Genomic DNA, 19,099 nt, shown 5'->3' on the forward strand with positions numbered 1-19,099 from the left:
TGCCTCCACAACAGGCACTTAGTGCCAGGGCTTAGTTAATTAGAAGGGTTAGACTCGATGAGGTCTTTCCCAACCTAGTTAAATCTGTGATTCTGTGAGGTTGGAGGGCACCTCTAACCTCCCCACTGTGGTGAGGGGAAGAACAGCCCCTCAATGGCCCTAGCACATATGCTGAAGTGCTCCGAGTGTGATATTCAGCTAAGCAGAAGAGTGGCTTCAAAAGGAATACTTCATTTGACTTCATCTACAATGAAGAATGGAGAACAAGGGGAAAATAAATTGGACCAGAACAGAAATGGAAAGATCTGATTTGTACTGTGGCACAGAAAAAAAGCCCATAAATTCTTTCTGAGCTGCTGCAAAAGCTTTGCAGATTAAGATGCTGCAAAGGAACCTTTCTTGCTCCGCTCTGGCTTCTTTGTGGACGTTTTAGTGTGAAGTCGTGCAGGGTAGATCTGAGAAGGGAGCAGGGCTTGTGCCTCTGTAGTGCAAAACAGACGTGGGCTGCTCATCCTTATTCTCAGAGCAGTCAAGTTTAACGGCAGGCTGATTTACATAATTGATCCAGACGAGCCCAGCAGGTGCTGGGGAGCTGAAGGAGCCAAGCTTCCCACAGGAGAGCCTGTGCTGATGGGCGCAGGGGACACACTGCTGCCTAAGCCCCAGCACTTCTCCCCAGGAAACTTCCTGTCATCAGGAGATGGCAGCAAAATCTTATGAAGCAGAGCATTTGCTACCCTGCAAATGTTGCCAGGCTTCGTGTGCCAGGAAGGCTGCGAGGGCTCTGCTGGAGATAACTTTGACCTGCCTTCCCTCTTTGGCCCCCCCAGACAAAGCCTTGTTAGATAGGTCTATTGCAGTAGGCTGGATCCTCTCCCTGCTTTTATTTCTCTCAGCAGCTGTTACAAAGATGCTTTCTTAAGGGCTGTCCTCATGCCACCTAGAAAAGCAGACTCATCAATGCTGTTAACCCAGCTGGGGCTGTGCAGGATCATAGAATCCTTTTGGTTGGAAGACTTTTCAGATCGCTGAGTCCAGCCACACTGCCCATGTTTCACCTCACTCAGCTTCAGAAAGCTGGGCAGCTGGGAGGGTCCCACTCACCAGACCCTGCCCACAGCCATCCACCTGGCCAGGGAAGCTCCATCATTGTGGCATCATGAAGTATTTATCTCTAGACAAGTGGATGAGAGTCTGATTTAGACTTCTATGCTGCAGGTGGTCTGTCTGGTGGGATAACTCAGGCTGAACCATTCCTTGGCTGATCCATTTAAGCCCTCTTGGTGTGTATCTGTGGCTGGCCACCTGTGGGTGTTTGTCCATCAGCTTGGCACAATGAGCCCAGGTGAGAGTTAAGGTGTCAGAGGCCAAAACTCAGGTTTCTTCATGGCACATTGGCTCTGACCTCTGGTTTGTAGCCATCACACTTAATTTTGGTCCAACACTTTGCAGTGTGGCATTGCCTTTTTTGTGTCTCCTTCCTCAATGCACAGTATTTGAAAGCTGCAAGGATACTGCTGTTGTGATGTGGGTCCAGCTGGAGCAAGCATCAAACATTTGCTTGTTGCTTTAATCTCTTTAATCTATTCTTGGCTCCTAGTTGTTTTTCAGGAGCTGAGTGCTTATGTTAGAGCTGAGGCTTTCCTGGAGGGCTTTGGCTGTACACTGCTGTCCGGCTCTCCATAGCAAGAACATAACCAGAGGCACCACTCATTCATTTCTCCTCCTACAGGAAAGTACCAACTGCACAGCTCTTCTGTCTGCTGGTGCTACCCAGAGGTGACACATCTTGACTGTTCCTGTATTTTAATAAGATGTAATGCTTGTGTACTCTGATGCCTAACAGCATCTTCAAAATAACCACATGGACCTCATGCAGGAGTCAGGATCTGATCTCAAAACTGCATTCAACTTGTGGGTTTTTGTAAGTAGTGAGGCTTTTAGATTAACTTCCAAACCAGGCAGTTTGCTTCTCTGCAGCATTCTGGGTATTGCCTCTCCGAAGAAGTGTCTGTAATTTATGATCTGTAATTAGGATACAATTTAATAATTACATGTCCTGCAAGGAAACGTTTCTTGAGCAGGGCTTTGTTCTTATGCAGCTGCTGGAAACACAGAAATGTGGGCTGTAAGAAATAGTTCAGATGGAAATGAACTGGTGAGCCCAAACTGTCTTCAGAAGTGATCAGGAGTGCTGCATGCTGACTGTGCTTCGTTGTATAGACCACACCTGGAATGCTGTGCCCAGTCTGGGGCTCCCCCATTCGTGAGAGGCAGGGATCTGCTGGAGTGAGTTCAGTGGAGGCTATGAGGATGATGAAAGGACTTGAACATCTCTGATATGAAGAAAGGCTGAGAGCCCTGGAGCTGATCAGTTGGGAAAAGAAAAGGCTCAGAGAGGATCTTATCAGTCTATCAATATCTGAGGGGTGGGTGTCAGGATGAAGGTTCTAGGCAACCAGCAATAGAACAAGGGGACACAGTCTCAAGTTGTGCCGGGGGAGGTCTAGGCTGGATGTTAGGAGGAAGTTGTTGGCAGAGAGAGTGATTGGCATTGGAATGGGCTGCCCAGGGAGGTGGTGGAGTCACCATCCCTGGGGGTGTTGAAGAAAAGCCTGGCTGAGGCACTTAGTGCTATGGTCTAGTTGACTGGCTAGGGTTGGGTGCTAGGTTGGACTGGATGATGTTGGAGGTCTCTTCCAACCAAGTTGATTCAATGATTCTAAGGTGCCAGGTCCTTTTTGGTGGTGCCTAGTGACAGGATAAGGAATGGTAGGTACAAGATGGAATCCAGGAGGTGCCACCTCAACATGAGGACAGACTTCTGTATGGTGAGGGTGGCTGTGCTAGTTTGAAGCTAGCTAGAATGTTTTGATGAGAAGAACTAGATTACAGGCTGTGAAAGGGGAACAATGGTGATGTCTACTTCACTCATAGGCTTGCTGAGAGGTATAAGAGCAAGAATCCAAACACAGATAAGGCAGTTGCTCTCTGTCTGGGCTGTGTGCTGCAGTTTTCTCTCTCTAACCTAACCTGATTAATCCACCTGTTTCCTAAACCACCTGTCCAACCCTCCATTCTTCCTTGGGCACAAGGCAATGTCTAGGGTAAGGTGCAGGAGTGGTAGAAGGGCAGTTGTGAGCCCCTCCTGGGGACTCAGGTTTCTGGGAGGGCTGTTGTGTTTCTGTACTACCTTTTACCTTGTATATTTCTGTCTATAACTGTATATACTGTAAATATCTGCTTGTATATTGAGCTAAGCTGTGAATATAAGCTTCATTCAATTGCCAGAGCTGGCTGAGTCTAGCATGGGTGATTTCCAAAGCGTGGAGGGGTGGGTAACACCCAAACCATCACAGTGGCAGAGCCCTGGAGCAGGCTACCCAGAGAGGTTGTGGGGTCTCCTCCTTTGGAGAGATTAAAACATGCTTGGATGCACTGCTGTGTGCCCTGTCCTGGGTTATCCTGCTCTGGCAAGGAGACTGGACTCAATAGTCTCTGGAGAGCCCTTCTGACCTCCAACCTTCTGTGATACAGACATTGCTGCAACACACAGGTTGTCCAGAACACTGCAGCTCATAAACATGTACAGCAGAAATCACTCTGAATGCAAAAGGAAAAAAAAAAAAAGAAGATTCATTTCTGTGACTGCTTCATGGCAGATTTCTGTATGAAATGTAGCAAATCAAAGGCAATGTTCCTGTGCTTGGTCTTTCCTCTAGCAAATGCCAACACAAAAAGATTCTGAAATAGTTTTTTTTTTCCTCCTAAGATTTATGCTGAAAAGTAGACATAAAAACCTTTACTGATGGCATTATTAACTTAAGAAATGATTTTAGCCTTAAAGATGAATAATTTCAGAGTGACCTGATGGTGGGTTACAATTCTTCCCTGAGCTATCAACTGCAGCTGAAGGACTGTGTCTTGATTTTATTAACTTCCTCTTGCAGGCAACACTGTACTTGGGGAGAAAAAAAAATCCATTTGTTGAAGTCATGGCAAAGGTTCTCCAGGTAAAAGCCTGCTCTGGGAAGATGCATATTTTGTTCTACACAGGTGCAGACCTGGCACTTCAGGAGATGGTTTAGTGGCCATGGTAATATTGGGTTGGACCTGATGATCTTAGAAGTATTTTCTGACCTTTATGATTGCAGAAAACTCCCCAGGAGCCAGCAGTGCCCTCATGCAGCCCAGCAGGCAGGTGTGTGCTGGGATGTAGCCAGAGAAGTTTGGGCAGCAGGGCGAGAGGATTGTGCCCCTTGATTCTGCTCAGACCTCACCTCTAGCCCTGTGACTATCTCTGGTGTCCCCAGCATAAGAAAGACACAAAACTGCTGGAGCAAGTCCTCTTTGCTGCAGAAGTTGTGGTCAGAGTGGTGTTGGCAGAAATCACAGAATTCCATCGTGGTGGGGTTGGAAGAGAGCTCTGGACAGCATCCAGTCCAAACCCCTTGCTAAAGCAGGGTACCCACAGCAGCAGAGGGGGTAGGAATCTCTCCACAGCCTCACTGGGCAGCCTGCTCCAGGCCTCCAGCATTCTCACACCAAGTAAGTTTCTCTTCATGTCCAGATGGAACCTCCTGGGTTCCAATTCGTGTCCACTGCCCCTTGTCCTGTCCCTGCGCACCACTGACAAGAGTCTGGCCCCAGGCTCTTGGTCAGTGCAGATGTTTGCAGCTGCAGAGCACAGCAGGACATGTCTCTGTGTGCACCGGGGTGATAAAGCAGTGCAGTGGTGGCTTTCCAAGTATGCAGAGACAAGTGCACTGAAAACTCTCTTTAAGGAGCAGTGCTTCAGTGTGATGTGAAATATTAATGCAGCCTCATTTTTCAGGCATCAGGGCTTTCTCGAGCTGAGCCATATGCTGTACTCACCAGGGAGAAGAGCAGGCTCTGGCTGGGTTGGGATGAATGTGACAGTGTTGAGAAGATTGACCTCTAGCACTGAGTCAAGTTTAGGCTCTCAGCCGTTTCCTCCTCTGGACTTCAGGTTTTCCAGAAGGAGATGTGCAGTAAGGGTGATCAGATCTGTTTCTTTGCATCCTCTTGTGTCCTGAGGGGTCAAAACTCCACAGATTTTCAGGCTGCTGCTGTAGCTTTCTCTACACTTCAAACGATTTAAAGTTGAACATACTCGAAATGAGAAGCAACATCTCAAGCTGGTAAATCAAAGTAGAGGTTACCTTGTGTTTCATTATTAAAGCTTGATGTGTTCAGCTCTATCTGCCTGGAAGGGGAATGAGTTGTTTGGTCTCTCCTTGAACCTCTGTCCCTAGCCATGAGTGTGGGCTCACTGCTTGTTGCCAAGTCTTCCTACAGGGATTTCTTCTTTGGTAGAGGCACCACCTCAAACCCTTTTGGGGCTGTTGTTGGTGATTTTCATGATGAAAGACTGAATAAGCCCGTGCTGCATACCTCAGTGCAGGAGCATCACCTGTAGCACTTAGTGACCTGGTAAAAAAATAGTGGATGTGGGCTGCTGTGCTGAGGTGGTGTCTGCAAGAGCTTGCTGCAGCAGTTAGTGTTACGTGGTCATATGGCTCTAACTTCAGCATTTGCTGTTAGGTGTTCATATGGCTGTAAGTAACTTCAGGTCTCTTCCAACCTGGCTGATGCTATGATTCTATGATTCCTTTCTTTCCCCAGTAAAATGACAGAACTACCCTCACTGTCAGGGCAGGCTGAGGGAGCAGGAGACAGAAAGCAGCCTTGAGGTAAACTACTTGGGGGTGCTGGTGGAAGAGCAGGAAGATGGACAAGAGCAGGCAGAGTGAGCCTGCAGCACAGAAGGCCAAGGGCAGCCTGAGCTGCATCCAAAGCAGCACTGCCAGCAGAGCCAGAGAGGGCATCCTGACACTTTGCTCTGCTGAGGCCTCACCTGCAGTGCTGCAGCCAGCTCTGGAGCCCTCAGCACAGGAAGGGCATGGAGCTGGTGCAGAGGGTCCAGAGCAGGCCATGAAAATGATCAGGATGCTGCAGTAGCTTTTCTACAAGGACAAGCTGAGGGAGCTGGGGGTGTTCAGCCTGGAGAGAAGAAGGCTCCAGGGACACCTAATTGCAGCCTGCCAGTGTCTGAAGGGGCTACAAACAGGATGCAGAGAGACTATTTGCAAAGGCTGCAAACTGGTGCACACTGCTGACTGATGTTGAGCTTCTTGTCTACCAGCAGCACCCCCAAGTCCCTCTCCTCAGGGCTGCTCTCCAGCCAGTCACTGCCCAGCCTGCATTTGTGCTTGGCATTGCCTCAACCCAGCTGCAGGACCTTGCACTTGGTCTTGTTGAACCTGATGAGGTTGGCTTGTGCCCACCTCTCCAGCCCATCCAGGTCCCTCTGGCTGGCATCCCTTCCCTCCAGCCTGTCTGCTGTACCACACAGCTTGGTGTCATCAGCAAACTTGCTGAGGCTGCACTCAATGCCTCTGTCCATGTCACCAACAAAGATGTTGAACAAGACTGGTCCCAGGGTTGATCCCTGAGGGACTCCACTTGGCCATGGAGCCATTGACAGCCACTCTTTGGGTGCAGCCATCAAGCCAGTTCTTTATCCATCCAGTGGTTCACCCATCAAACTCATGTGTCACCAGCTTGGAGAGCAGGACGTGGTCCGAGACAGTGTCAGAGGCTTTGCTCAGGACCAGGTAAATGACATCAGTTGTCACCAAGTATCTGGGGTGTTTCTCCAGCATCACAGGAAAATCGTGAGGGCCCCAATGTTCAGAGGAGGTGTTTCCTCCTCCTTGTTAACAGCCAAATTGCAGAGTGGCTCATTTTGCATTCCAAGCATCTCTAACATTGCATTGCCACGTAAAGAATTGCTGTCTTTGCCCTAGGAACGTTATGAAGTGGCCTGAAACTGTGCTCAATAGCCTGGGTGTTATTTTATGTCTCTCCCTGAACAAGAAGAGTGATGAGTGGCTTGTCTTCAAAGAGAGGATGAATATGAAATGGTACAACAGAATGGCTTGGTCCTGTGTGAGGATTGATGGATTTGAGCAATGATGCTTTTTCCCCCCCCCCTGCCTGCAACCAAGTTCTATTAAAAGTTCTCCCATTCAGCAACTCACCTACAACAATTAATTGAGCTGCTTTGTGTACCTTTTAGCCTTTCTAAGAGCCTTGTTGCTTTGGAAACATCCAGAGGCCAGGAAACTACCAGGCAAATACTCCAGAATTATTTCCATTTCATAGTGACCAAGAATTAGGATCATATTTAATAGCACCAGGCGGCTGTTAAGACTGCAAAGGTTTCTGAGATGCTTGTGACTTGTTCCTGTCCGTGCTGTAAAGTGTCCTAAAATCTGCTCTGAAATTCCCCTGGAACTGGACTCTTTGTTTATTTCCAGTGGGTGTTTTCCTGCAGCCCAAGAGAAGGATTGAATTCATCATGCCACGTTGAAAGGGCAACATTTGCATTACTGTGACCAATGAATTGCAAGCCACCAGTTACTTTTCATAGCTGAAAGCCTGAGAGGACATCCAGTAAATGATCCATGAAGATCTTAAACAAATGACAACTTTACATTTCAAATCTTCATTTGGGATTATGACAATGCAAAAAAAGCTTCCACTGTGATGAACCTCCCTTGGCAAAGTCCTAACATTGGATTGTGTTCATGCAATCACAGGATGGATCAGGCTGGAAGGGAGCTCAGAGCTCATCTGTTCCAACCTCCACACTATGCCCAGGGACACCTCTCAGCTAGACTCAGCTGTTCAAGACCTCATCCAGCCTGGACTGCAGCACCCTCAGCAAGGAGGCAGCCACAGCCTCCCTGGGCAGCCTGGGACAGACTCTCAGCACCCTCACACTGCAGAACAACTTCTTCCTCAGCTTCGCTCTAACCCTGCTCTGCCTCAGCTCCAAAACATTCCCCCTTGGCCTGTTTCCAGACACCCTCAGCAAAAGTCCTCTGCAGCCTTCCTGCAGGGTCCCTTCAGGCACTGGCAGGCAGCTCTGAGGTTCCCTTGGAGCCTTCTCCTCTGCAGGCTGCACACCCCCAGCTCCCTCAGCCTGTGCTCACAGCAGAGCTGCTCCAGCCCTTGGAGCATCTTTGTGGCCTCCTTTGTCCTCACTCCAGCAGCTCTGTGTTCTCTTTTTGCTGTGGACAGGAAAGCTGGAGGCAAGATTGGAGGTGAGGTCTGAGCAGAGCAGAACCAAGGGGCACAAATCCCTCTCTTGCCCACTCTCATCTGGCTGCAATCAGCACACCGCTGCCTGCTGGGCTGCATGAGGACAATGCTGGCTCATGGGGAGCTGCTCAGCAACCATGACCCCCAAGGCTCTTTCTTCAGGGCTGCTCTCAACTCATCCTACACTCAGCCTGGACAAAAGAAACAGCCTCAGTTTGCAGCAAGGGAGGTTAAGTTTGGATATTAGAAGTCTCTTCACTGCAAGAGGGGTCAGGCACTGGCACAGGCTGCCCAGGGAGGTGGTGGAGTCCCCATCCCTGGAGGTTTTCAAGAAACGTGTGGCAGTGACACTTGAGGATAGGGTTGAATGTCCATGGTGGCTCTGGGTGGATGATTGATCATCTTAGAGGGATTTTCCAACCTGAAAGCTTCTATGATCGTACCTACTGTAATGAGCTCAGACCCTGAAGTCCTTAAATTCTAACATAAATTCAGAGTCTATCATTAATTATTCCTTTTATATCTGTGAGCTGATGAGGGTAGCAGCATGAGAGATGTACTGTGCACGATGGCTCTTGCCATGACTCACTTCTGGCCTTGAAGCACTTAATGTGTCTGTGGCTTACCTGGAAGAGGGGACAGCACTGCTCTTCATGACAGAGCTGGTGCCAGCCTTACTGAATCAATGTCTGAAAGCTGCTTTGAGTTCCTCAAACAAAAGAAGTGGCATCTGCCAGGGAAGATGAGGGTTTGCAGACAGCTAAAGCTGAAGAAGTTTGAGATACTGCAGTCCCCTTCTGTGAAATGCAGAGAAATCCCAAAGCTGTGTTAAAGTTGAAAGGGTAATTGATGTTTTTTTTGAGTTAAGGTTGGCCTGAAAGGAGGCTGGCAGTCTGGAGGTGTGCTGTTAGGGACAGACTGTATATCTGAATGGTGCTGTGGGAGACCGTGATAAATGACGGCTGCTCGGTGGTAAAGCTGTGCGTGTCACACACTGCTGGCTGCAGATGCAGCCCCACTCTGTCCTCAGAGTCAGGTTTCCTTGTGCCTTTTGGAGCTGATGATGACCTCAGTGATGAGCCACAAGGGACCTTCAGGGAATTTAGAGGCAGGGAGCTGGCACTGGGATAGAAGGAGCCACGGTGGCAGGTGGAGGGATGCTGACAAGTGAGTCAAAGAGAGGGCTTAGCTGCACAGAGCCATTAATCCTCCTTGCTCCTGCTTGAGTGCCTTTGGCAGAAAGTAAGACTGGGTAGACTTCAGATAAATCAAGCAGTTGGCTGGCTGCTGCCTGACTACTTCTGTAGGTACATGGCAACAGTGAAGCTCTTGTCTCTGCTGCCTTTTAAGGTGCCCAAGTGGTGGCCTTCTGTGGCTTCCCAAATCAGTGGCATGCAGCTTGCACTGCTGCCTAAAACAACCTCTAGAATTGAGACTTGCAGCTTCTGCTTTTTTGTTTTGTTGCCTGGCCACAAAGAGTGATGGAACATGGAATAAAATCCAGTTGGTAACCTGTTGTAAGTGGTGTTCTACAGGGCTCAGTTTTCTTCTTTCTCAGTCTCAGGGACTGAGGCACCCTCAGTAAGTTTGCAGCCACCAAGTTGGGTGGGAGTGTTGATCTGCTCAAGTGTTGGAAGGCTCTGCAGAAGGAGCTGGGCGAGTTGGATTGATGGGAACTATGAGATGGGGTTGAACAAAGCTAAGTGCCAGCTGTTGCACTTGAGTCACAACAACCCCAAGAGTGCTCCAGGCCTGGGGCAGAGTGGCTGGAAACTGCCCAGCAGAGAAAGGCCTGGGGATGTTGGCTGAAGATGAGCAGCCATGGTGGGATGTTACTTATCATAGAATCAACCAGGTGGGAAGAGACCTCCAAGACCATCCACTCCAACCTAGCACCCAGCCCTGTCCAGTCAGAAGCTGCTAAACAGGTAAAATCTGACTCATCTTTAATATCTGTGGAACTTTGTGTAGTGCACAGAAACATCCCAAAGGGATACAGTGTAAGGGGACAGGAAGGTGTTCAAAAATTGTGTGGAAATGGCACTCTGGGACATGGTTTAACGGCCATGGTGGTGTCAAGTCAAGGGCTGGACTTGATTTTGGGTGTTTCTCCCCAACTAAAATGATTCTGTGAGCAGAGTAGCAAGTGACTGTGGAAGGGATTGAAAGAAATAAATCACAGAAAGGGAGGAATGTCAATAGTGGCATCTCTCTTTGGAGAAGACTTCTGGACAGCAGTGAAGGGGAAAAGGCCCTGGGGGTCCTAGTGGATGGGAGGTTGACCATGAGCCAGCAGTGTGCAGTGGTGGCCAAGAAAGCCAAGGGCATCCTGGGGTAGATTAGAAGGGCTGTGGTGAGTAGGCCAAGAGAGGTTCTCCTCCCCTTCTACTCTGCCTTTCGGAGGCCCCACCTGGAATACTGCATCCAGTTCTGGGCTCCCCAGTTCAAGAGTGACAGGGATCTGCTGGAGACAGTCCAAGGGAGGGCTGCAAGGATGCTGCAGGGACTGCAGCACTGCCTGATGAGGAGAGGCTGAGAGCCCTGGGGCTGCTTAGTCTGGAGAGAAGGCTGAGAGGGGACCTGGGCAATGTCTGTCAATAGCTGAGGGCTGGGGGTCAGGAAGGGAGGGACAGGGACAGCCTCTGCTCACTTGTGCCCTGGCACAGGATAAGGGCAATGGATGGAAACTGCAGCAGAGGAAGTTGCACCTCAACATGAGGAAGAAGTTGTTGACTGTAAGGGTCCCAGAGGCCTGGCACAGGCTGCCCAGAGAGGCTGTGGAGTCTCCTGCTCTGGAGCCTTTCCAGCCCTGTCTGGATGTGTTCCTGTGTGACCTGTGCTAGATTCTTTGTTCCTGCTCTGGTAGGGCTTGGACTGGAAGATCTCCAGAGGTCTCTTCCAGCCCCTAAAATCCTGTGAGCCTGTGATGTGATTTGGATTCTAGATGCTTGGCTCTCTTGCTGCTTAGTCTCCCAGATGATGCAGGGAGAGCCATGTGGATTGCAGATGATTGCCTGGCATTTGAAGTCTTTCCCTTTCAAAATAGCCTTTAACAGTTGCCCTGGTGTGAGGTTATTTCAGGTGTTGCTCAAGCACCCGAGCAAAGCAAGCAGAGTTTGACAATGAATTTGCAAGCTGTCTTTGGTAGTTGGTGAATGCAGGTAGCTGTGTCACTGGAGGTCAACTAGATTAGCTGAATAATTAACAAAGTCAGGTTTAAATCACTGCTTTTAATCACATCTTCAGGAATTGCCTGGGAGACTTTGCCTTTGAGGGGTAACTTGGTCTTCCAGGGAGAACTTTATAATTGAGTCCTTTTCCAGTTTCCATCACTGTCTTTGACACAGACTAACAGGGCTGTATTGATTTACCCCAGACTGGATGCTCAGTGCTGATCTACATTCAAGTTAAAAACTTCTACATGAAGAGAATATTGAGGCTGTGGCACAGACTGCCCAAGGTACAGCTGGCAATGCCCCCAGCTCTTGTCTGCCTGATGAAAAGGAACTACAAGAAGCAGAATGTGGCTGGAGATGTGTTGAGGAGACTCAGTCACTGATGTTTGCTCCTATGACTAATGCCTGTCCCCTTCCAGAAAATACTCCTAGAGGATCATAGAGTCATAGAATCATAGAGCTGTTTGGGCTGGTAAAGCCCTCTGAGACCATCCAGTCCAACCCTCAATCCAATACCACCATGGCCACTAAACCATGTCCCCAAGTGCCATGGCCACACATCTCTTGATCACCTCCAGGGATGGGGCTTCACCACCTCCTAGGCAGCCTGTGCCAGTCCCTGACTACTCTTGCAGTGAAGAAATTTTTCCTGACCTCCAACCTAACCCTCCCCTGGCACAATTTCAGGCCATTTCCTCTCCCATCACCTAAGCCTAGGAAGAAGAGCCCAACCCTACCTCACTGCAGCCTCCCTTCAGGGAGCTGTAGAGAGGAATGAGGTCTCTGCTGATCCTCCTCTTCTCCAGACTGAACACCCCCAGCTCCCTCAGCTGCTCCCCATATCTTCACTGTGTTTTGTAATGTCATAGAATTATAAAATTGTTCAAGTTGGGATGGATCTCAAAGCTCATCCAGTTCCAACCCCCCTGCAATGGGCAGGGACACCTCCTACTGGCCCAGGTTGCTCAAGGCCTCATCCAACCTAGCCTTCAACAGCCCCAGGGAGGGGTCACCCACAGCCTCCTTGGGCAACCTGTTTCAGTGTCCTACCACCCTCACTGTTAAGAATTTCTTCCTAACCTCCCATCTAAATCTACCCTCCTCAAGCTTCAATCCATTCCCCCTTGCTGATGTCCCATGGAGCTGGAGTCCACTCCTGTTAGGAATCCTTCCTTCCCTGGCAGAGCAGATTCTCCCTCTGTCACACAGAATCAACCAGGCTGGAAGAGACCTCCAAGCTCATCCAGTCCAACCTATCCCCCAGCCCTAGCCAGTCAACTAGACCATGGCACCAAGTGCCTCATCCAGGCTTTTCTTCAACACCTGAGCTGGAGGGCAGAAGGGCTCTGCAGCGGGAACTTGACACCTGGACAGATGGGCAGAGGCCAATGGGATGGGGTTCAGTAGCTCCAAGTGCAGGGTGCTGCACTTTGGCCACAACAGCCCCATGCAGAGATACAGGCTGGGGTCAGAGTGGCTGGAGAGCAGCCAGACAGAGAGGGATCTGGGGATGCTGATTGATACCTGCCTGAACATGAGCCAGCAGTGTGCCCAGGTGGCCAAGAGAGCCAGTGGCATCCTGGCCTGCATCAGGAATGGTGTGGTCAGCACGAGCAGGGAGGTCATTCTGCCCCTGTACTCTGCACTGGTTAGACCACACCTTGAGTACTGTGTTCAGTTCTGGGCCCCCCAGTTTAGAAGGGACATTGAGATGCTTGAGCGTGTCCAGAGAAGGGCGACGAGGCTGGGGAGAGGCCTCGAGCACAGCCCTACGAGGAGAGGCTGAGGGAGCTGGGATTGGTTAGCCTGGAGAAGAGGAGGCTCAGGGGTGACCTTATTGCTGTCTACAACTACCTGAAGGGTGGTTGTGGCCAGGAGGAGGTTGCTCTCTTCTCTCAGGTGGCCAGCACCAGAACAAGAGGACACAGCCTCAGGCTGTGCCAGGGGAGATTTAGGCTGGAGGTGAGGAGAAAGTTCTTCACTGAGAGAGTCATTGGACACTGGAATGGGCTGCCCGGGGAGGTGGTGGAGTCGCCATCCCTGGGGCTGTTCAAGGCAGGATTGGACGTGGCACTTGGTGCCATGGTGTAGCCTTGAGCTCTGTGGTAAAGGGTTGGACTTGATGATCTGTGAGGTCTCTTCCAACCTTGGTGATACTGTGATAAGTATAAAATCCACTGGGCCCAACCTGGGCTTCTAGAATCCTCCATCCCTTCCACCTTTCAGCTGGCCTGTAAGGTAGGCTGAAGCTGCCCCTGAGCTGAGCCTACAAGGCTTCAGTGGCCCAGCTCCTCCACAGCCCATAACATAAGAGCACACTGCTTGGAGAAGTGACAGCAAGGAAGGCAGGGAGAGGCTGTGATACCAGAAAGGGAATTATTACAATATCCTGGGATGTGCAGGTCTGTCCCCCTGGAATGGGCCTCTGTGCCTATGGTTTTGTTGAAGGGGGACCTTGGGCCCCTCAAACTACCACAGTCTTGATGTTGAATAGATCAAGGTTAATCATGAAGGTCCAAAGCAAGGCCAGCTGTACAGCAAGGACCCTGTAGCATGGCTGGGCTTTTGCTGGAAGCAAGAGCTCCATACATTTTCAGCCTCAAAGAACTGGATGTTTCCAATAATAAAATTCAGTAAGCCACATCCTCTGGTGTGGCTCATAAAATGTAAGGAAACCAAGTGCCTAGAGACATTTTAGGATTTATTGGACTGCTGCTTTGTCTGGCAGAGCAGGTCTGAGCTCCAAATCCCACCTGAGCTCCAAGACGTCTTGAGGAAGCCGTGGAACTCCAGCTGGGAAGTGTCCCATGTGCAAAGAATCTTGTGTTGAAGGAGACTGGTGACTCTGGCATCATTTGCTGCCTTTCCCCCTGTGAGCTTCAGCAGTTTTGCAGTTCAGATCCGTGGGAATGGAGTGACAAGCGCTGGGAGGATTTGCTCTGCTGAAGAAACGTACACATGAACACAGCAACCACCAGGAGCTTTCAGCGAGCTGTCTCCCTTGGCCTGCTTCACTCCAGCATGGTTGGGAGGTAAGAAGGAATTTCAAAAGGCCTAAATAATCCTAAAAGCTGCTTACAGCAGCCTGCTGCAGAGCCCCCAAAGTCTTGATAGAACAAAATTTATATTGGATGTCAAAAGCCCAGAAACTGATTCGTGGTTGCATTAAATCTGGTGGAGTCCTGGAACAAAATTGGGGCAGCAGATTCTCTATCTGCAAACAAGTGCACAGGTGATAATAGCAGAGATTTTCTTCTCCTCTTCCTCTGCAAGTAAAAGGCCTTTGGGATGTAAACACCCAAAAGTTTCTGTCATGCCAGGTGACTGAAATCTTACCCTTGATAATGAATAGAAACAGGTTGCCCAGGGAGGTGGTGGAAGCCTCATCCCTGGAAGTCTTTAAGGCCAGGCTGAATGTGGCTCTGAGCAACCTGATTTAGTGTGACATGTCCCTGCCCATGGCAGAGGATTGGAGCTAAATGATCCTTGAGGTCCCTTCCAGCCTTGACAGCTCTGTGATTCTGTAATGTATGTGTAAATTACATTGGGTAGCTGCCATTTAGCATTTGACCATCTCCAGTGGTGGTGTGGAAGAAAAAGTGTTAATTAATTATTTCCCTAACTTAGAAGCAACAACTCAATTCCCAACAGCAGGCCAGAGTGCACTCAAATGGCACAGTTTGGATTAAGTTGGCACTGATGTTTCTTCCCAGAGAGGGTTCTCAGACACTGGAATGGTCTGCCCAGGGCAGAGCTGGAGTTCCCATCCCTGGAGGGTTTCAAGCAGCCTGTGGAGCTGGTGCTTAGGGGCATGGTATGGTGTTGGTTCTGCAGTGCCAGGTTGAAGGTTGGGTTGGGTGAGCTTGAAGGTCTCTTCCAAGCAGATATATTCTGGGGTTCTTTGTTGTTTGTTTTTCTAATCTGGGTGAGGACTTCAAAGTTCATGATGTGCTTACAGAGCAGTGTTCAGGTGATAAATGTTATGGGGTGTTCCTCTAGCAGAAATCACAGAATGGGTTGGGTTGGAAGGGACCTCCCTGCAGTCAGCAGCTAGAGCAGGCTGCTCAGAGCCCCAGACAACCTGACCTTCAATGGTTGCAGGCATGGGGCAGCTCCCTCCTCTCTAGCCAATTTCTGCTAGGGTCTCACTATTCTCACTGTGAAAGAAATTCTTCCTTGTCATGCACCATGGGGGTGAAGGAAGCTGGAGGAGAATCAGAGACCTGCCCATGTCTCCTTCACCTCAGCACTAGCTAGTCTGAGTCTGGAATGTTGTGCCCAGTTCTGGGCTCCCCAGTTCAAGCAGGACAGGGAACTACTGGAGAGAGCTCAGCAGAGAGCTGTGAGGATGCTGAAGGGACTGGAACATGTCTCTTATGAGGAAAGGCAGAGAGCCCTGAGGCATTTTAGTCTGGGGAGAAGAAAGCTGAGAGGGGATCTGATCAGTATAAATCTCTGAGGGCTGGGGGTCAGGAGGATGGAGCCAGTCTCCTCTCAGTGATACACAGTGACAGGACAAGGGATAAGGAACCTAAACTCAATCCATCTCAGTGTGAAAAATTCCATCTCAGTGTGAAAAAAAAACTCTTTACAGCAAGGGTGCTGGAGCCTGGAGCAGGCTGCCCAGAGAGGCTGTGGAGTCTCCTCCTTTGGAGACTTTCCAAACCCACCTGGATGCATTCCTGTGTGCCCTGCCCTGGGTGGTTGTGCACTGTCAGGAGAGTTGGGCTGGATGACCTCTGGAGGCCCCTCCCAATCCATAGCTTTCCATGATTGGTTCTCAGATTCTATGATTGCAAGAGGCAGGCAAAAGCAGAACTTAGAGCAAAGAGGGTGGGGAAGAAAAAAAAAATTAAAGGAAAGCAACTTTACTTTGAAATTCAACTTTTGTGATAGACATAACAAAATGAAACAGCCTTTGAAGCTACAGAGAGAGCAAACAAACCCCAAAAGAACACAACCCCAATTTTTCAGCCCATGCAGCTTGTTTGAGATGGGTCAGAATCTGTTTTATTGATGGGGAGAGAAAAAGACTTTGTCGATCCACTGGCAAAGCTGAAGAACAATAAGTTGATTGAGCAGAAGCATTGTTTGGTAGGAGAAAAAGAACATAAAATCCAGTTTATCTTTATTGAAAGGGATGTCTGGAAAGTTTTGTTGTGAAATGATTTGCTTTTCTTTGTCCCTCTGAGCACATCGCTGCCTGAAATGAAAAATCACACTGTGAGCACATCTGATCTAAAACCAAACCTGGAAAAAGAGGGAAGTGTTTGACTCCTCTTCAGCTCTTGTCTGCTGGCATCTTCTCTTCCTGTGAAAAAAATCAGTCTCATTCCGTCTATTTCTTGCCCCTGAATTTGTACCATTTTGAGAACCATTAGATTTTTGTGTTACCAAAGCAAAGAGTGTGCAAAAGAATGGTTTTAAGTCAACTTCTGCTCCTCAAGGCTTGGTGGCTACAGACACTGTTTAGTCACAAACTCATCGTCTTTGGGGAATATTAAATAGATTGAATCATGTCCTGGTTTAGTCTAGACCAGCACCAGTCCTGCTCAGGGCTGGCACTGCCCACCTCAGGCTCTGCTCACTCAGCCACTTGATGAAGCTCAGGGCAGCTTTGCACAGCCAGGGGCTGCTGCTAGCAGGGAGAAGCTGATGCCACAGCTCCTGCCAAGGGCTGGAGGGCACAAAGACTCTGCCTGACACTTGCTCCTCTGCACACCAAGGGCACTGCTACAGCTGTGCTCCACCTTGGGAGGCAGGAAGGCAGAGGAGGTACCTGTGGTGAGCCTTATCTGCCCAGCAAGGGACTGCAACACATGGATGGCATCTGCAGGAGCAAGCTGAAGGATGCCCAGGGTCAAGCTTCTTCTTCTCTGGCTGCTGTCCCAGGAGGACTCTGTCCCTTCTGCCTTCCATTCTCATCTGTGTATTCCTCAATTCAGCTCCAAGATCCAGCTCCTGAATCCTGTTCCCATCTGCTGCTGAGTCCAGGATGGGACTTGCCCTGTGCCTGCTCCCAGCATCAGTGGTGCCCTCAGGGGTTGTGTTCCATGCTGGTTTGTGTCTGTGTGTCTCTATCCCATGGCGTTGTTCTTCTTTCCATTCCAGCTGGGTTAGTTTCTTTCCCACCCATCAGTCTCTCTCTTTTCTTCCCTTTCTCTTCCCTTTGAGAGGGCAGAGGAGTTCATGGGGAGCATCTGGCACTCAGCTCCTGGCCAGCCCAGCCCTGTCCCCTGACAGAGGAATGTATTTTGAAATGTTTTTAGCATCTAACTCAGTTCCTGAGTGGCTTCATTTCTGCTCAATCACTACACCAGCTGGCAGCACAAGCCAGCGTTTCCTACCTTCACCCCACGGTACTTTGTGCTATAAAAGCAGGCGAAGGACCCAAGGCTATTTGTACATTGGAAGGTTCCCTCCCCGAGCTGCCAGATCACTCTTAATTTCTATGACACCTTTTAGGCTGAGTTGGGATATTAGAGCTGTCATTGTAAAAGATTTCCATTTTTCCTGTGACGCTGCTTTGAGATGGATCCGCTTTGAAGCTGTGTCAAAGTGGCTCTGAATCAGGAGCAACTTTCAAATGCTGCAGTTGAAAGTCTAAACAGCCTCAATATGCTGCAGAAAATTGTTCTGAGGAGCCAACCTCCTACTATGGTACCCTGGAGCATTCAGTCACTTTCAATAAATCTCTTTCAATAATTTCTCACTTGTCCTTATTATTACTAACAGCAAGAGCATCTCAAGGCAATGTCAGAGGAAAGGCCCTGCCTAGATGCAGGAATCAGCCTTGTTTGGAAGATAGTATGAAGGAAAAGTAACCTAAATGCTAACTAACTGGGCAAAGTGACTTCTTCTGGCTCTTTTCTATCTGAATTTACAGATGGTTGGTGTCAATTGTGTCTGAAAAGTCACCAGTGGTTTGGTTTCAAGAAGTTATGTTCTAAGGTAAGTCTGTTGAGAATGGAACTTTGGAGTTGTGTGCTGCCATTCAGAGAGACCTGGGCAGGGAGAAAGGGAATGAAACCAAGTAAGGGCAGTTGTGGAGTCTTGAATGTAGGAAAGAACAGCCCCATGGACTAGCAGAGGCTGGGAGCTGGGCTGTTGGAAAGCAGCTCTAGAGAAAAGGACATAGGGGTCCTGGTGGACAGAAGGATGCTCAGGAGTCACAAATGTGCCCTTGTGGCCAAGAAGGCTGAGGGCATCCTGGGGTGGATTATAAGGGCTGTGGTGAGTAGGTCCAGAGAGGTTCTCCTGCCCCTCTACTCTGCTTTGCTGAGGCCACTTCTGGAATATTGTGTCCAGTTCTGGGCCACGCAGCTCAAGAAGGACCTCAGGGAACTGCTGGAGAGAGCCCAGCCCAGAGCCCCCAAGCTGCTGCAGGCAGTGAACATCTCCTGTGAGGCCAGGCTGAGGGAGCTGGGGCTGGCAGCTGGCAGCAGAGGAGCCTGAAGGCTGCCCTCAGTGCTCTGCTAAAGATGTGCAGGGAAGTGTTGGGAGGACTCAGTCAGGCTCTGCTCAGGGCTGGCCAAGGGCAGCACAAGGGGCACTGGGGGCAAGCTGGAGCAGAGGAGGTTTCAGGGGAACAGGAGGAGAAACTTTGTCAGTGTGAGGGTGCTGGAGCCTGGAGCAGGCTGCCCAGAGAGGTTGTGGAGTCTTCTTCTCTGGAAACTTTCTGATCCCCCCTGGATGTGTTCCTGTGTGCCCTGCCCTAGGTGCAGGGGGTGGCCTGGATGATCTCTAGAGGTCCCTTCCAGCCCTTTAACATTCTGTGATTCTGGGCTGTGGTT

General features: G+C 49.6%; 1 long non-coding RNA gene across 7 annotated transcripts in view; it reads left to right on the top strand.

Moving 5' to 3' along the window:
- LOC135180639 (uncharacterized) overlaps positions 1-19,099 on the top strand; it is a 128,366-nt gene that overhangs the window by 25,093 nt on the left and 84,174 nt on the right. For 5 of the 7 annotated variants that reach the window (XR_010304514.1, XR_010304515.1, XR_010304516.1 and 2 more), the window contains exons 4-5: positions 14,035-14,338; positions 18,193-18,257. This is a non-coding gene — a long non-coding RNA (uncharacterized LOC135180639). Of the gene's footprint in view, positions 1-3,950; positions 4,014-4,154; positions 4,549-4,834; positions 5,223-14,034; positions 14,339-18,192; positions 18,258-19,099 lie in introns of those variants that run through there. The other 2 variants (XR_010304518.1, XR_010304520.1) reach the window with 2 other exon arrangements.

Source organism: Pogoniulus pusillus, chromosome 13, assembly GCF_015220805.1.
Source record: "Pogoniulus pusillus isolate bPogPus1 chromosome 13, bPogPus1.pri, whole genome shotgun sequence".
Classification (NCBI taxonomy): domain Eukaryota; kingdom Metazoa; phylum Chordata; class Aves; order Piciformes; family Lybiidae; genus Pogoniulus; species Pogoniulus pusillus.